Here is a 19,304-nt window from a genome sequence, read left to right as displayed (position 1 = left end):
CATTCTTTGTTTAATTCACTATACGGGTAACTGACTCTAACTGCTTCTGTGGGGTTTTCATTTCTTTATAAGGGTGCTGATGCCACATGAAACTTCTATGAAATCAATTTCTATGCTTTTCTCCTGTGAATCTGTTTTACGTCAACTTAATTATCAGACCCAGCCGAGACCTCGAGAGGATAGAGGTGGAGTCTTGCTGCCCCTACACTCATATATTGTAATTACTGCTTTATTATTTCTAGAAAATCTTTGATTGTTGGTTATGTCTTCTTAACTCCAGTTGGGTTATTCAAACCAGTTTTCTTCATTTTGACTGACCATGCATTTCAGATATTAGGGCATTCGAAAATAAATAAAAATTATTTTATATCCACGAATGTTAAGTATTCAGAGCTGTCTAAGAAACAGTATTTCTGGTTGCCAGAGATACTAAAATCGCTAGAAAGTGGGATGTCCCTTTTGCTGCTGCGGCCGGCGCCATCAGTATGCTCAGGCTTCAGAAGAGACTCGCCTCTAGCGTCCTCCGCTGTGGCAAAAAGGTCTGGTTGGACCCCAGTGAGACCAACGAAATCGCCATTGCCAACTCCCTTCAGCAGATCTCGAAGCTGATCAGAGATGGTCTGATCAAGCTTAAGCCTGTGCCTGTCCATTCCCAGGCTCAATGCCGGAGAAACACCTTGGCCGGCCGCGAGGGCAGACAACGTGGGCATAGGTAAGCGAAAGGGTACAGACAATGCCCGAATGCCAGAGAAGATCACGTGGATGAGGAGAATGAGGATTCTGCACCTGCTGCTCAGAAGATACTGTGAATCTAAGAAGACTGATTGCCACATGTATCACAGCCTGTACCTGAAGGTGAAGGAGAATGTGTTCAAAAACAAGTGGATTCTCAGGGAACACAGCCACAAGCTAAGGCAGACCAGGCCCACAAGAAGCTCCTGGCTGTCCCGGCTGAGGCCAGCCGGTCTATGACCAAGAAGCACGCAATTGCCCTGAAGAGCGCCTCCAGGCCGAGAAGAAGGAGATCATCAAGACTTTGTCCAAGGAGGAAGAGATCAATAAATAAAAGCTCCCCTTTAGTCTGTACACACTGGCCTCCGTGATTACACAGATCAGCCATTAAAATAAAACAAGCCATTATTTGCTTAAAAAAAAAAAGTGGTACATAATAGTAGTATTAATTCTCTATATTCTCCTGCGGTCCACATGAAGTACCAATGCATTTTATAGAAACAGACTCACCGATTTTCTAAGTACGAACTTGGTTTTCCTAAGAAAAGGTGTACTGCTTATCAAACACACACACATCTCTATAAATTAACGATATTACATAATTCCACTTTGTGACGAAGTCATTATTTGCATTTCAATTATTAAACACTATCTCCCCTCATAGGCAAGGTGCAAATTACATTAATGCTAGTGTACAATTTATACATATAATTACCCAAAGTATTTTGAATGGATACAGGTGGCTTTCAGCTTATGTTCAGATTTTCTGTGTAATCTTTCCCCAAATCGCCATTCATTGCTATGAATAATACAATTTTGCTGTTAAAAGTCTTAGTTGAGCGTTATAAGAAAATATTGACACATTTTTCCCTTTATGATTATACCTGGTGATTTCTACTTGAAGCATAATATTTTTCTGAGAATTGGTGAGACGGAAGAATTCAGACAACAAAATCGTCATTTCTATAGTCTAAAGTTTGAGCAGAAAAAAAAATTAGAATTGATGTTTGAATTTCCTGCTGTTTTTGCCTTAGATGATTCTATTTTACAGATGAACAATACTCTTCAAAATGTTTGATAGCTGGATCACAACTTCAAAGGGATAATCACAAAAATACCTCTTTGTAGTAGCTACACTTTAAAGTCTGTTGTTAACAGCCTCAGTTTAAAACGCTATCTTCCAGCTAGGTATTCTCAGATTGAAAATCTGCAGAGTTACTTCATTTACTCTTGTGTAATATAGTCTGATTACTGATAAGCTTCTAGTTTCAGTGACTATTTGTAGATTATATTTTCTATCTTTTTGCTTAATGAAGTATTTTTATAAGCTGTAGTTTTCATTTTATCTTAATGCCCTAAAAAAGATCAAACTTTGTTTTTAATTTGCTCTCAAAAATATTCAAATTAGAAATTGCATTTCCCAGTTCACTGTGTTGGTGATGATCATCAGAATGAAATGGTAAATACAAGAAAATGCATCTTTTACAGTTGTATACACTCATCAATAGAAACAAACAAAAAATGCTGCTCTTTTTTCAAATAAGCTGGAGAAAGCATCTGTCTTACTATAAACAGTATACTTCACCAACCATGTGAGAATTTATTTTTATTGTCATGATTTAGCTGGTTGAAAGTGGCTTTTACCAGCCTGCAAGTTACTTACTGTTTTGATTAAGGAGGCTTTCTAAAAGGACACCAATGAACTGCAGTAGATAGTAATTTTAAAAGGTAGAGGTTCTACTACTAGTGCTTCCCTCACTATCTTTGCAGTGCTTAGATGTCATCAACATAAAGACAGTTAAGAGAACTGGTGACTTATAAAAATCCTCTCAATATGTGTACTATAGAAAGACTGAGAATTTGAAATCTAGGAACACGACTCTTTTGTTATTATCAAAGTTAAATAGAAAGTAGATCTAATGACATGATGGAAATAGAACAGGAATTTTACTCAGCATGTGGTAAAAATATAATTGAAGAAAATATAGTTGTGTTACAGGAAGAATGTAGTAGGTTTAACTCAAAAGAATTCTTTTATACTCGTGTTAAATTATAGATATTTTATTGCCACTAATTCAAAGGTTATGAGTTGAACCAATTGGATATTCTCATAACAAAATTACATCTTTTATCAGGCAGACAATAATGACAATATACACGTTGGGGTGTATTTCACTGAATGAGTGAAAATGTACAATGTCAGAGTGGTCTTGTGGGTAATGGGACATTTAGCTCTATTCTGAAGAAAAGTCAACTGGTATATTTTGATAATTGGACAGGAAAATATAGGAAATACTAATTCTGGCAGTGACCAATACTATATTACAGGGCTACAGTTACCAATACAGCATGGTACTGGTACCAAAGCAGATATATAAACCAATAGAACAGAACAGAGACCTCCAAAAAAAAAAAAAACACCACACATCTACAACCATGCGATGTTCAACTAACTTGAAAAAAACAAGCAATGGGAAAAGGATTCCCTATTCAATAAATGGTGCTGGGAAACTGGCTAGTCATATTCAAAAAACAGAAACTGGACCCCTTCCTTACACCTTATACAAAAATTAACTCAGATGGATCAAAGATTTAAATGAAAAACCTAAAACCACAAAAACCCCTGAATAAAATCTAGGCAATACTATTCAGGACACAGGTATGGGCGAAGATTTCATGACTAAAACACCAAAAGCAATTGCAACAAAAGCCAAAATTGACAAATGAGATCTAATTAAACTAAAGAGATCTAAAACAAAAGAAACTATCATCAGAATGAACAGGCAACCTACAGAATGGGAGAAATTTTTTGCAATCTATCTATCTGACAAAAAACTAATATCCAGAATCTACAAGGATTAAACACATTTACAAGAAAAAAAAAATCCCATCAAAAAGTGGGCAAAGGATATGAACAGACACTTTTCAAAAGAAGACATATGTGGCTAAAAAACATGTGAAAAAAAGCTCACCATCACTGGTCATTAGAGAAATGCAAATCAAAAACACAATGAGATACCATCTCACACCAGTTAGAATGGTAATCATTAAAAAGTCAGGAAACAACAGATGCTGGTGAGAATATGGAAAAATAGGAATGCTTTTATGTCATTGGTGGAAGTGCAAATTAGTTCAATCATTGAGGAAGACAGTGTGGCGATTCCTCAAGGATCTAGAACCAGAAATACCATTTGACCCAGCAATCCCATTACCGGGTATATACCCAAGGGTAATGTAAATAATTCTACTATAAAGACACATGCACATGTACGTTTACTCTTTACAATAACAAAGACTTGGAAACAACCCAAATGCCCATCAATGATAGACTGGATAAAGAAAATATGGCACATATATACCATGGAATACTATGCAGCCATAAAAAGAATGAATTCATGTCCTTTGCAGGGACATAGATGAAGCTGGAAGCCATCATTCTCAGCAAACTAACACAGGAACAGAAAACCAAACACCACATGTTCTCACTCCTAAGAGGGAGTGGAACAATGAGAACACCTGGACACAGGGAGGGAAACATCACACACCAGGGCCTATTGGGGGGTGGGAGGCAAGGGGAGGGAGATCATTGGGACAGATATCTGATGCATGCGAGATTTAAAACCTAGATGACAGGTTGATAGGTGCAGCAAACCACCATGGCACATGTATATGTATGTAACAAACCTGCTTGTTCTGCACATGTGTCCCAGAACTCAAAATAAAAAATTCAAAAGACTTTAAAACTTAAGTGACTTAAAACAAGAATTATTTTGTCTGTTTATAATTCTATGGCACAGTAATCTATGATGGACTCAGTATTTGTTTTGTTTTTTCTTTTTTTTATTTTTGCCTAGGGTCACTCACATAACTCTCCATGACTCTACTGGTTGATCCAAGGAAATGAACCTGGTCTGTTTTGTTCTGCTCCTTGTCTTCTCATTTGCCTGCAGATTCAACTGAGATTCTCGCAAGGCAGCAGTGCACTCCCCAAGGACAGTGAGCTGGTGCATGGCAGTTCTGAAATCCAAACAGGCATCCATTGCAAGGTCATATTGCAGGGATAGGGGGTTCTCCTGGATGAGAATCAAGTCATTATCCTCAGATGTGGTTCCTTACATATCTTCCATGGTTCTTAGCAAATCATCTGGATCTTTGCTGTATTCTCTGATGCACTGTTTCATATTTATAAGAAATGGACTGTGTTTTGTTTATTCAAAGCTAAAAAGCTTTCTTAAACTGTGTCCAACTCACATAAGCTTGAGCACCCAAAACCTTTTCCTTTTAATATTTCTTGGTTCCCTTGGAGTCCAGTTTGGAAGACTCCCTTGTAATCACTGAGGGCATGATATGGTTTGGCTGCGTCCCCACCCAAATCTCACCTTGAATTTAATAATCCCCATGTGTCAAGGGCAGGGCCAGGTGGAGATAATTGAATCACGGAGGCAGTTTCCCCCATACTGTTCTTGTGTTGGTAAATAAGTCTCACGAAATCGGATGGTTTTATAAATGGGAGTTCCCCTGCACAAGCTCTCTTTCCTGCCATCATGTAAGACGTTACTTTGCTCCTCCTTTGCCTTCCACCATGATTGTGAGGACTCCCCAGCCATGTGGATCCGTGAGTCAATTAAACCTCTTTCCTTTATAAATTGCACAGTCTGGCATATGTCTTTATTAGCAGCGTGAGAACAGACTAATACAGGGCATTTTGTGTATCAGGTTATAAGTTGTTCCATTAGTCAAAAGTCAGATCCACAATTATTTTATTAGAGACTGGCTCTCTCTACCTTGTGTAGTGTGTCTGGGTATTGTGAAACAACATCCTACATATTCTCAGAAGCCTTTCACCTGGCTGGAATGTCCGCTTGGCACCATCTTAAATGGTTTTTAGGTCTTGATAAAGCTTTTCATAGTCATACCCAGGTTTTGGTCTTCATAAAAAAGACTCTTACTATGAAAATTTCTTGCAGTCTGAAGGGTCTAGAAATAAGAACAATTTTATTTTCCAAACTAGCAAATATTAAATCCCCCATATTTATTTTCCATTCTACTAAAAAACTGAAAGTTTTCTTTTTTTTTTTTAAGCTTGTCACTCACTTATAGTACTTTATTGTAAATAGAAGCACCCAGTGACATATTCCACATTCTCTCTATATAGTTCCTTAAGTGGGTTCTATGTGCTAAGTTATCACAGACAATGCTTTTGCCAACTGTTCAGTAATACTTCACACAAATTGTCCTTTCTCCAGCCTTCAACAAGTTCCTTTGCTAGCCTTCATTGACAACCTGGATATCAAACTAGGGTTGGCCAGCAGCATCTATTTGCCTCCAATCCCAAAGCCAATGTCACAAATTTTAGATTTTTCTTGAGACAACACTCATTTCTTGGAACCAATTTCTGTTTCACTTATGTTTCTGAGTAAAAACCACATCAGTTCTTAATGTCTTAATGGTTTAAAGCAATTACCATTTTATGTCCTCATGGCTGTATTGGAGAGCAGTTTGTCCTGGGCTCAACTTGTCCAGGGTGGCTCTTTTGGTTGTCTTAAGAGTGATCATTTTTGTAGCTTTAGTGAAATGGTGGCTTATAAGGAAGGTGGTTGGTCTAGAAGGCCATGGTTGGGTCAGTGTGTCTCTGCTGCCTGTGATTTTATGCTCCTGCAGGCTAGTCTGAACTTCGTCATATAGTAGCATTGTGTTCCAAGACAGCAAAAACAGAAGGTGCAAGAATTCTAAACTTGGATACTGCAAAACATCACTTCTGCTACCTCCCTCTAATTAAAAGAAGTTACACTGTGATCCCAGATTCAAGCATTGGGAAAATAGAGCACTAAATAAAAGAGTGGTAATATCCCATTATAAAAGGGCTGCGTACAGGGATAAGAGAAACTGTTGCAAATATCTTGGCAAGTAATCTACCATGAGAAGTAATTTATTTTTCAGGGGGCATTGGTAGGGTATATGCAATTGGAAGAGACGGGCTAGAAGCATGGATGTCAGAGAGAAATGAGTACGATAATTCAGATGACATATAAACACATGGTGAACTGAGGTCATGAGAATTTTGAAGAGATGATAGCATGGATGGTAACAATATGTTAAAGACAAAATAACAGAATTAATTGATGAACATGGTAATGGAGGGCTATAAGAGATTCCAGGATTGGAAAAGTGTTTGGATTCTGATGCCAGTGAAACAAATTTAAATATAGTGGGAAAATAAAGTTTTAAGTGAAGATTTTCAAATTGATGTAAGACATAGGAAGTTTAAGATGTGCTCAGTCTTACTGATGTTGATTGAGCCCTGAATGGCTATTTCTTTTTAGCATTCTCTTCAGAACACACAGATGAATAAAAGAAGAATATCATTTAAAACCTCAGAGTTTTTAAGGGATTCATATGTGTAACTGAATAAGAATAATAAATGCATTGTTACAGGGTAAGATTGATAAATGGGCACAGAATCAGTAAAAATATATTACACATTTGGAGAAGGTTAAGTAGCTAATTATGGAGAAAATATAAATTTTATTTGCACTGTGATGTATCTGAATATGAAAAAGTCACACATTACAAGTTAAAAGAAATTTTTAATTTTGTGCAATTCAAAATTGTCAGAAAATTCTTTTAAAAAGAGTCTTAAAAATTCGGGGTGTGTGTGTATAAATATTATATATAATTACTGAGATGATTCATTTCTGTGTCCCCACTTACATCTCACCTTGAATTGTAATAATAATCTCCATGTGTCAAGGGCAGGATCAGATAGAGGCAATTGAATCATGGGAGTGGTTTGCCCCATGCTGTTCTTGTGATAGTGAGTCTCACAAGATCTGAAGTTTGTATAAGCATCTGGCATTTCCCCTGCTTGCACTCATTCTCTCTCCTGGCACCCTATGAAAAGGTGCCTTCCGCTGTGATTGTAAGTTTTCCCGGGCACGTGTAACTGTGAATCAATTAAACCTCTTTCCTTTGTAAATTAATGAGTCTCAGGTATTTCTTCATAGCAGTATAAGAATGGATTGATATAGTATAAATATGCTATATAATTATATATGATTAATATAGATTAAATAACCTAAAAGGCTCACATGCTTTCATATATTTTACAAAGAAAAAGAAAGAAAATTTCATAATTTGTTTACCAACCCATTGGTAATTCTGTAAGATACTCTACTGTACATGTACTTCATTATGACATAAGTCTACATTATCATACTTGTTAAGCATTATCGTTTGTTCAAGATAAGGAAACAGAGAATGAACACATGGACACCAACTTGTCTAGTTCAGTCAGTGTGAGAGCTGAAATTAGAATCTAGGTGTGCCTTACTAAACTGCCCATGCTATATCTAGTAATTCAAGGTAGCAGTGTTTCTGGATTATGCCCATAATGCCACTCTTTTAATATTATAAAAGGTAACAATGGGGTAAAGATATTTGCATGTTTGTAACCATAGTCTCTACATTAAATATTCAGTAAGAATTAGATGTAGCAAGGGTAGAACAAAAACAAATCTACTGAAATGTATATTAAAGGTGAAGATTAGATTCAAGTTTCAGCCCAAAACAATACACAGGCACACACATTGGAAGTATATCTTGGATGACTTTTTTTTTTTTGAGAGAGAGAGAGAGAGAGAGTCTCACTCTGTTACACAGGCTGTAGTGCGGTGGTGTGATCTCAGCTCACTGCACCCTCCGCCTCCTGAGTTCAAGCGATTTTCCTACCTCAGCATCCCACGTAGTTGGGATTATAGGTGCACACCACCACACCTGGCTAATTTTTATATTTTTAGTAGAGATGGGGTTTCGCCATGTTTGCCAGGCTGGTCTCAAACTCCTGACCACTGTGATCCACCCACCTCAGCCTCCCAAAGTGCTGGGATTACAAGCATAAGCCACCGCACCTGGCTGGACAACTTTTATAGTACTATTCTGTGAAAACATATTATAAGGTTTTTGCAAACTTATTTCTCTTTTTCCACACAATTCTTATTATAGCATGTAACTTCTGGTAGGAAGGTAAAAATTAAATGTGGTCTGATTAATAAGTGGATAAATACTTTAACAACTTTTTGTTAAATAGACAAAAAACTTTATAGAAATCCAGCCATCTTAGACTTATAAACAAGCAAACAAATAAATAAATAAGAAGCCAGCAAGAATTACTGGAGTTGAGTCAAATGTTCCATGCTAGCTTTGACCTCAGAAAGAATTTTAACATGAGAAGAGATCAGATTTTAATTTCAGACATTAAAGGTGTTAAAAGATTAACAGGATTCTAACTGAGCTCAGAAATTCTATTACTTTAAGTTTACCTTTAATTGTAGTCACTTCTAATTTTCTCATGTTATAAAGCGTGATTATGTTCCATGGGAGCGATTGATAACACGATCTGTCTTTATTAACTTTATAATTACAGACAGACACTGCGCCACTGGCTCTGCTCTACCTAAACAAACCAACCCATTAATTTAATTGAGATTATAAACTGTGCACTCAGATGATTTGGTTCTATTTCTTTGCAAGCAGAGGTTGCATATTTTACCTGGAATCAAGCCACATCGTCTCCACATTCAATAAGCACTCTACAAATATCTCTTAAATGAGAACTCACCCTAAGGCTATCATTAATGCCAGCTCTTTCTCATCCTTTTGCCTTCAATCTTCAGTCACTTTTGAAGGGTGAGCAAATGATGCAGTGTCTTTCTTTATGACTCCAAATAAGAGATATTTGTAGAGTGTATATTCTCTGACAGCCTTCATATTATCAGAATCAGAGTTAAGAAAATAATTACATACTCGTATCGAAGTGTAATGGGTGTACGTATGCTGGGCATGGCCATCAGAATAGAGTAGACAAATTGACTCTCTCATCCAAAATCAATTCTGGAAAAACCACAAAATCTAAATGCAGCAATTTGGATTCCAGAAGTGGCAAAAGTTATGAAGAATGCTTTGAAAATCCCTAAGCCTTCGTAGCCTGGATTCTGTGGGGTGAGAAGAGGTGCGGGGATTGAAATTGGGTAGGTGACAATACTCCCAGGGAGGGGTCCTGAAGAAGCAACTGTGCAAAAATAGGCTCAAGCAAACTTTCAAGTTTCACTCTTGTATCTCACCCACAGTGCATTGAAACAATGATACTTGTATTTCATACTAGAGATAAATGAAAAAAGAGCAGGGCACAGATATTCAAGGAGTAAAATCAAGGTAGTTTCATTGTCCTGCTCTGCTGAGAAAATATGAAAAGTGATGCAGCCGATGCCAGTCCCTCGATCACTTATTCACCTACACTCCCAGCCCCAGACGTGTAGGGGTAAGTATTCCATCCCTAGAAGAATACCTCCTTTCAATTCTGATTCTTTTAAGAGAATGATTGCTGAGTTGCTTAAAATCCCAACATTTTGGGAGGCCAAGGAAGGAAGATTGCTTGAGGCCAGGAGTCTGAGATCAGCCTGGGCAATATAGTGAGATGCTGTCTACAAACACACACACACACACACACACACACACACACACACACACACACACACATATTAGCCTGGCAAGGTGGCATATGCTCATAATCCCAGTACTCAGGAGGCTTAGGTGGGAGGAATACTTGAGCCGAGGGGTTTGATGCAGCAGTGAGTTACTATTAATCCACTGCACTCTATACTGAGTGAAAGAGAATTACCTTGTCTCTTACAAAACAGAGAGAGAGAGAAAGAGAGAGAGAGGGCTTAACTGGTCAGCAAATAGAACACACAACTTTCCTGTTCAGATGTGTGCACTGTCAGCTGTGAGCTGTGTCCTCTCCCCTCACTCTAGACAGTGCTGATGCATTCAAACCTTTCAGAACTAAATTATAAATTGTAGTTGCCACCTGGACATTTTGGCCTCCTGTGTCCAGGCATCAGCAGGCACAAGATGACTCACTGTCATCACAAAGGTCATGTACCCTCATCACCAGGAGGAGGCAGGGCAGCTGTTACACAATGGGAAAGAAAGGAATATGTGTAGAATCCAGACCTGTGTGGAGAGGACTATACATGGTGATGTGACATCTGGATTTTTCAAAGAAGGCCTTCCTTAAGGAAGACAGATTTCCAAGACTTCTTCCTTTCCAGGGAAGGGCTTCCTGTCCCACTCCAGCCAGCCCAGTGAGCAGACAGCATCCAGATGAGAGGGTCTACTACAGTCTCCAAGGGCCACCTCACTCAAGGCTACGTCTCCTCAGGACGAGCTTTATCTGGTTGCTGAACCCAGTGGGGATATGAAGTTGGAAACTTCTGTCGTCTCCCAACCAGAGTAATGTGGGACACTGTGGTTGGCGACACTGGTTCTGTGGTCCCTAATGTACCAATCCAGGCTTGTTTTTGCACAATCCTGCTTCATTCCTCCCCTTCACATGTGCTCATGGCTAATCAACTTTTGCAGCCTGTATTGCTTTCTGTTTTTGCTGTTACTGGTGGCGAATTTGTACAGATCTGCAGCAACCTCAACTCTTGCCTCCTCAGAAGAAAGAATCTAACTGAGGGGCATGAGGCAGAAGAAGAGACTGAGGCAAGTTTTGGAGCAGGAAGGAACAGTTATTAAAAAGCTTTAGGGCGGGAATGAAAAGAAAGTGAAGTAAATTTGGAAGAGGGCCGAGTGGGTGACTTGAGATCAAGTGTGGGGTTTAACCTTTTTACTCAGGGATAAACCTGAGTAACCGGAGTATAAATATGTTGGCATACTCCAGGTTCTTGGGTTTCTTTCTTCCCTGATTCTTCCCTTGCAGTGGGCTGTCTGCATGCACAGTTTCCTGCAGGCACTTGGGAGGGGGAGCATGCACAGCGTGTTTACTGGAGTTGTGCGCATGCTTGGCATGCACAGTGTGTTTACTAGAGTTGTGCGCATGCTCACTTGAGGCGCTCTTCCCTTACCAGCTGAATGGCCCTAGGAGGCCGTATATGAGTTAAACTCTGCCATTTTGCGTCTTAGTGCACATGTGTGAGTCCACTCGCCCAGGTCCTGAGATCTTGTCAAGAGGCTGCTGATCACCAGCTTCAGGTGTTTCTGTTTATTAGGAGATTACCTTTCCCTGGCACTGGCTGTGACTTAGAGAGAGAGTTAACTGCCTGACCATCACCTGATAGTTGTCTGACATTCCCGGTATGGGGGCAGTCAGAGGGGGAGCCCTCTCCTGCTCTGTTCATGTCTGTCTAGCTACCTATTGTAACAGTGCTGTAACACATTATCAGAAGTTTAGTGATGTAAAATGAGACAAATTTATTGGTAGTAGAGGTCAGAAGGCCCCAAGGCAAGTTGTTGGCAGGGACAGAGACCTTCTGAGGGCTGTGAGGGAGGATCAGGTTCCTTGCCTTGTCCATCTTCTAAAGGCTACCTGCCTTTCATGACTTATGGCCCCTCCAGTGTCGGCTACTATCATCAATATTCCTCTCACTTTGATCTTTCTGCCTCTTTCTTATGAGGATGTTGTGGTTACATTGGGCCCACCTGGATAATCCAGAATATTCTTCCCATAGCAACATTCTTAACTTATTTATATCTACATGGTGTGTTGCCATGCTAGGTATATTCACAGGTTTCTGGAATGAGGACGTAGATGTCTGTGGAGGACCATTATCCTGTCTACTACACACTCCACACTACATCTCTGCATCTGCTTCTGGGAAGCGGAACACATGCCAACAATCCAAAATCAAATACACACAAATGCGTATAAAGCATAATATATTAACATATAATTAGAATATATTTACTAAGAAGATCTGTGAAGATCCTTTGGTCATAGGTATGTGGAGGATATTGATATTTGTGTAAAAATTGCCCAGTTTGGCAAGATAATTCTGAGAAAGTTACAGGATATTTACATTGCTGTGACCACAAATATATTGCAAAATAGAAAAACTATAAGAAATCAAAGACAGGTTGGGTGCAATGGCTCACGCCTGTAATCCCAGCACTTTGGGAGGCCGAGGTAGGCAGATCACCTGAGGTCAGGAGTTCAAGATCAGCCTGGCCAACATGCTGAAACCACGTCTCTTAAAAAAAAAAAAAAAAAATCAGTTGGGCATGGTGGCATGAGCCTCTAGTCCCAGCTACTTGGGAAACTGAGGCAGGAGAATCACTTGAACCCGGGAGGCAGAGGTTGCAGTGAGCCAAGAATGCGCCACTGCACTCCAGCCTGGGTGACAGAGTGAGACTTTGTCTCAAAAAAAAAAAAAAAAAAATCAAAGACACTTTTATTATGATGGAAAGTGTTACAAGTGAGTGAAACAAATTGTAAGTAAATGAGTTTCAACTGGCTGTATTTTGGGATGTTTTGGGAGACCTGAGAAGACATTTTGAAGTTTGAACAACAGATATACAGTAAGCTTACTGTGTAAAGGTCTTGACATTTTGAGATGACAGTATGCGTTGAGCCTGCAAGCTTGCATGCTTCTTGGGTCCAGGTAGATTATTGACTGCCTTTGCCATTAAAATGAGATATTCAATGTCTGAAGTATGTATGCTGCATCCCCTCTTCTATCTGATAATAAAATAAGATACTCTTCAGGACTTAAAAAAATACTGCATCTACCAATGTGCTATCTACTACTGTGTACATTGTTTGGGGTCGCTAGTATTCTGCCATCCTGTCACTTTGATTACATTCCCTGGTACCTGATGCCATCTAGAGCAGAGCCTATAAGAGAGGTTGGTGTTAGTGAATGAAGGGTTGAAGAACCTAGGGGCACTGATTAATTCAAATGTGGGAACTAGACACCTGGGTAGATAGGTATTTGGGTTATCATGACTAATTTGAAAGATATCATCCTCAAATCTGGGATCTTCTCACAATTGCAAATAATACCAAAAATTGGTTAGTTGTTAGAGTCTTCAACTGTGAAAAGGAAGTAGGAAGAAGAGAGAAAAGTCAAACTGCAAATTAGGTAAAGTTAAAAGGTGAAAATGGAATTGAGATGAAATAAGAAAGTATATTTTGTAAAAGGTTATTTTATAATATTTTACTTTTTTGCATTAGCTCTAATTTTTATTTGTTTCCATGTCTATACTTTCCTTCTTCTTCCCTCTAACCTATTAAGATGCATTAAGCTTTATTTAACAGGCAATCACAAGTACAAATGGAACATCAGTGAGGACAAAGATAAAAAATAAAAAGGAGAAAGGAAACCAAACAGTATTTATTAGAGTATCACCGGCAAGGCTCCTTGCATTTCTCAAGAATACCCAGGCCTCTGCTAGCCTAATACAACCAGCTTAGTCTTCCAAGTCTCAAACATTATATGTCCTGGGGTCAGTGACAGGACCCACTTTTAAGTATATTGACCTGGGAATGACCATTCATCTCTCTTGGGGAAATAACTAAAAGATATTTTATCACTGATTTTCCCATGTGAAATGTGGAATAAAATATATCTTATATAAATATCTAAATACATTTAGAAATTATCTTTTTAAAAAGAAAATACATAAAATAGTATCTCTTCAAGAGAAACCAGGCTGGATGCAGTGGCTCATGCTTGTAATCCCAACACTTTGGGAGGCTGAGAAGGGCAGATCACCTGAGGTCAGGAGTTCGAGACCAGCCTGGCCACCATGGTGAAACTGCATCTCTACTAAAAATACAAAAATTAGTCAGGCAGGGTTGCAGATGCCTGTATTCACAGCTACTCAGGAGGCTGAGACAGGAGAATCGCCTGAACCCTGGAGGCCAAGGTTGCAATGAGCCAAGATCATGCCATTGCACTCCAGCCTGGGTGACAAAAGTGAAACTCCATCTCAAAAAAAAAAAAAAAAAAAAAAAGAAAAAGAAAAGAAAGGAGAGAAACCAATGATTTTCTAATAATAAAGCTTAAAAAGGAAATATGAGTACATACTTTCTCATATAAATACAGATAAGTAGATGGCTTACCAGTAGGCTTAACAAATTATTCAGTTACCTTTGAACAGATGAGACTCCTTATTGTTTTTTAAAATTATTTTTTAAAAGTGTAATGTGAATTAAAAGTAGAAAACTCAAATTACAAAAAGATATTCATAAAGTTTTTTTTTTAAGTTGTGTCAATAATAATAAATATCTTTGGGTTTCAATGCAATAGAAACATTTCACACACCAGCAGACATACACACAAAGGTATTCAGTACAGTGCTGCACTTTAATCAAAATCAGTGAACTCAAAAAACTAAAAAAGCTAGAAAGCATCATCATCATCATCATCATCATCATCATCAAAGAAAGTCTCAGCAAAGAAATAAAAGATATAGAGAAGAATCAAATGAAAAATTTAAAACTGAAAAATATCACTGAACTAAAAATGTCTATATACATATGTGTGTGTGTATGTGTGTGTGTCTGTTGACATAAAAATATATCAGGGATGCATATCACTGGTACATTTCCCTTCCAGGAAAATGGAGAAGACATGCTTTTTCTTATTACTTACACGAAATGCAACTGAAAAGCCAGCGCATTACATGGAAACCAAACACGGGAAGACCATGAAGGAGGCAGAGAAGAGGCCTTCCTCACAGTGTGAGTGGAGATCACCTGGGAATCCTGAGCTTCTAATCCCACGGAGCAACATTGAGGCCTTTGCCTTTCCACTGGTGTTGTCCAAGGTGGCCTAGTGGGAAGGAAGGACTGTCATCATTGTCCTAGGACAAAGCCACTTCCAGTTTGGTGTAAAGGGACATCACATGTGGGATGGAATGCCGCCCTTTGTATAGCCCTAAAAAGGAATCAACCTTGGGTGTCAACTGAGTCTGAATGGGAAACCTGGATTTCTACCTTGACATGAGAGAAATAAATAAGGCAACGCCACACCCCTTATCCCAATCCATTGACGGTGCAATGTTAAAGAGAGACAGTAAAAATAGACATTTTAAATAGGAAACAGAGTCCCCTAACATGAAATGAAAATGTTCATGTTTTAATAAAAACATCCTGTGTCATATTAAAAACAAGGAAGATCTCAAACTGAATTAAAAAGCAATCAGTAATGCCAACACTGAAATGACAGAGATACCAGAATTATATGACAAGGATGTTAAAACAGCTATGATAAAAATGCTCCTATGAACAATTATGAGCACCTTAGAAAAAAGCTGAAAATGTTAGAAAACATCACCAAAGAAAGTCTCAGCAAAGAAATAAAAGATATGAAGAAGAATCGAATGAAAAATTTAAAACTGAAAAATATAATAACTAAACTAAAAGTTGAAGTGGATGGACTCAGCAGCAGAATCCAGGAAGAAAAGAAAAAAATCAATGAAATGAAAGTTAGAATGATAGAAATTGCCTACTATAAAGAACAGACAGAAATAGAGACTGAAAAAATAAAAACCGAACATCAGTGAGTGGAACGATAAACTCCCTGGACAAAAAAAGATCTAATATATATATCATCATAATTCTAGGAGAAGACAGAGGGTGGAGCTGAGAAGTACTTGAATAAATAATGACTGAAAACTTCCAACATTTAGCAATAGACATATACCCAGAGATTGAAGAAGCTAAGGAATCCCGGGCAGGTTACACCCAAAGAAATTGATACCACGATACCTTATAACTAAAATTCTAAAAACTAAAGGTAAAATCTTGAGAGCCACCAGAGAAGAACAACAGCTTACTTACTGGGAAAAAATCAATTTAAATGACAGTGAAATTTTTTTATCAGAAATCATACATATCAGAAGGAAGTAACACAATACTTTTTAAGTACTGAAAGAAAATAAACATAAATCCAGAATTCTAAAGTCAGTGAAGATACTCACTAACCATAAAGAGTTACTAAAAACCTTCTCAAATGAGGACACATAAGATAATTTGTCACTAGTAGGCATACCCTAAAAAAATGACAAAGGACATTCATAAACTGAAAGAAAACAATTTACAAAAAGAGTTTTAAATCTTCAGAAAGGAAGAACACACTAAGCAAAAATATGAGCTTATATATTATGTTTTTGTTCTCCTCTTTCATTTTTAAATTTAACTACTGAAGCAAAAAATATGAAGCTGTCTGATGGGTTTTGAAAGGTATGTAGAGGAAAATTGTTAAGTAATTAGACTATAAATAAAGGAGAGCACATTTAAAAGAAGGTAAAGTTTCCACACTTCTTTCAAACTGTTGAAATGAACATGAGTGGACTGAAATAACTTACTTATATATAATGTAACATCTAGAGCAAACAGCAAAACAAGCTATACAAAGAATTACAATCAAGCATATTTTAGGTTTTAAAAAATGAAATTTTAAATAGTGTTCCAGTACCCCACAGACAGGCAGTTAAAAGAAAGCAGAAAAATGAAGCAAAGAAACAAATGAGAAACATAGTAAAATAGCAGAATAGCAGACTTAAGTTTTAATAAATCGTAATTAGATTTCTATTAAATGTCAGTTGTTGGCAGAGTGAGTTACTACATGCATCTTCTCTATGCTGTTCGTGACAAACTCACTTCGAATATAACGCTATAGGCAGATTCAAAGAAAAAAGTTATAAAAAGATACATCATGATAATTTTAATCAAAGAAAAATAAGAGTGGCTGCTTTAATGGTAGAGAAAGGAAACCTCATTGGAAAAATATTTAATAGAGAAAGGAAGGGGCATTGGGATGGTTTATTTCACGTGTCAACTTGACTGGGTCACAAGATTCCCAAATATTTGGCTAAGCATTATTTCTGGATGTATCTGTGAGGGTGTTCCTGGAAGAAGTTAGCATTTAAATAATAGACTGAGTAAAGCAGACTGCCCTCACCAATATGGGCGAGCAGCAACCAGTCCCTTGAGGGCCTTGTTTTAGTCCATTTTGTGTTGTGATAACACAATACCTGAGACTGGGTAATTCATAAAGAAAAGAGGTCTAAATAGTTCTGCAGACTGGGAAGCTCAAGGACATGGCACTGTCACCTGGGAAGGACCTTTGTTTTTTGTTTTATTTTTATTTATTTATTTATTTATTTTTAGAAATCGGTCTTGCTCTGTCACCCAGGCTGGAGTTCAGTGGTGCAATCATAGCTCACCACAGCCTTGAATTCCTGGGCTCAAGGGATCCTCCTTCCTTAGCCTCCTGAGTAGATGGAACTATGGGGGCTCATCACCATGCCCAGCTAGACAAGGGCTTTTGTGCTGTGTCATTACATGGCAGGTCAAAGGGGAAATGGACACAGGCAAATGAGGCAAACCTGAGGAAGAATCTTGATTTCTAATAACCTGCTCTTGGGGTAACTAATCTACTACAGTGAGAAATAATCCAGTCTCAGAGAGCGAGAACTCACTACCTCAAGAACAGCACCAAGCTGGCCATGTGGGTGCAGTCGTCACACCTTGAATGCCTCCCATTAGGCCGTGCCTCTTAGAGGTTCCAGCTCCTGACATTGCTGCCTTAGGAAATACAATTTCAATATGAGTTTTTGCAGGGACACTCAAACCATAACAGGCCTGAATAAAACAAAAAAGATAGACATTTATTTTATGTATGTGCATATCCTATTGGTTCTGGTTCTCTGGAGAACCCTAATATAGGCATTGTATAACAAAAAGGATTAAAACAAAAATAAAATATAGTAATCCTAACTGTGTATGTACCAAACCAAACAACAAAGAAAACCTGTTAGGCAAAAACTGATAGAACTAAAAGTAGAAACACAAATCCACATTTATAGTTGGACAACACAACATTATATCTCAACAATTGATAGAACAATTAGCTATAAAATCGGGAAAAAATTAATAGAATTCATCAACACCATCTAATTAAGATTTAGAATATACTTCACCCAAACATAGCTGAACATACAGTCTTTCCAACTGCTAAAAGTAATCAAGATAGACCACATCTTGCACAATAACACAAGACTCAACACACTTAACAACAACAAATCATGCATAGTGTGTTCTCCAAATACAATGAAATCAAACTAGAGATCAGTAAGAAAAAGATAACATGAAAACCTCCAAACACTTGGAAACTAAACAACACACTTCTTAATCCATGAGTCAAAAAGGAAGGCTCAAAGAAATTTAAAAAGAAAAACATGTTAAATTGAGTGAAAATGAAAATGCCACACATTGAAATATGTTTGGCACACCTAAAGTATTACTGATAGGAAAATTAATAGCTCTAAATTCATGTTTTAGAAAAGAGTAAAAGTATCAGATCAATAATTTAAATTTCCACTAAATGACTTAGAAAATGAACAGGAAAGTAAATCTAAAAAAAGAATAAGAAAGAAAATAATAAAGATAAGAGCAAAAACCAATAAATCATATAACAGGAAGATAAAAAGAATAAAGGGAACAAATAACTGATTCTTTGTAAAGACAAATGTGTTTACAGATCTCTTGCAAGACTTATAAAAAAATTCAAAGAGAGAAAGCAAAATTACAAACATGGGAAATAAAACAGAGTGTATTACTAAGGAAGTTTTAGATATCAAGATTCTTGCATACTACAAACAATTTTATAGACATACATTTGACAACTTTCACAAAATGGATATAATCCTAAAAAGATGAAAGCAATTGCAACTCACCTGACATAAAATAGATGGTTGGAATAACCCGGTAACTATTATAAAAT

At 37.6% G+C, this 19,304-nt stretch overlaps 1 pseudogene; it reads left to right on the top strand.

The window, feature by feature from the left end:
* Positions 1 to 470: 470 nt before the first annotated feature.
* Positions 471 to 1,066, top strand: LOC102118869 (large ribosomal subunit protein eL19-like; annotated as a pseudogene).
* The last annotated feature ends 18,238 nt before the right edge of the window (positions 1,067 to 19,304 follow it).

The sequence above is a fragment of the Macaca fascicularis genome, chromosome 5, assembly GCF_037993035.2.
Source record: "Macaca fascicularis isolate 582-1 chromosome 5, T2T-MFA8v1.1".
In the NCBI taxonomy this organism is placed as follows: domain Eukaryota; kingdom Metazoa; phylum Chordata; class Mammalia; order Primates; family Cercopithecidae; genus Macaca; species Macaca fascicularis.
This window is presented reverse-complemented; position numbering and strand designations above follow the sequence as displayed.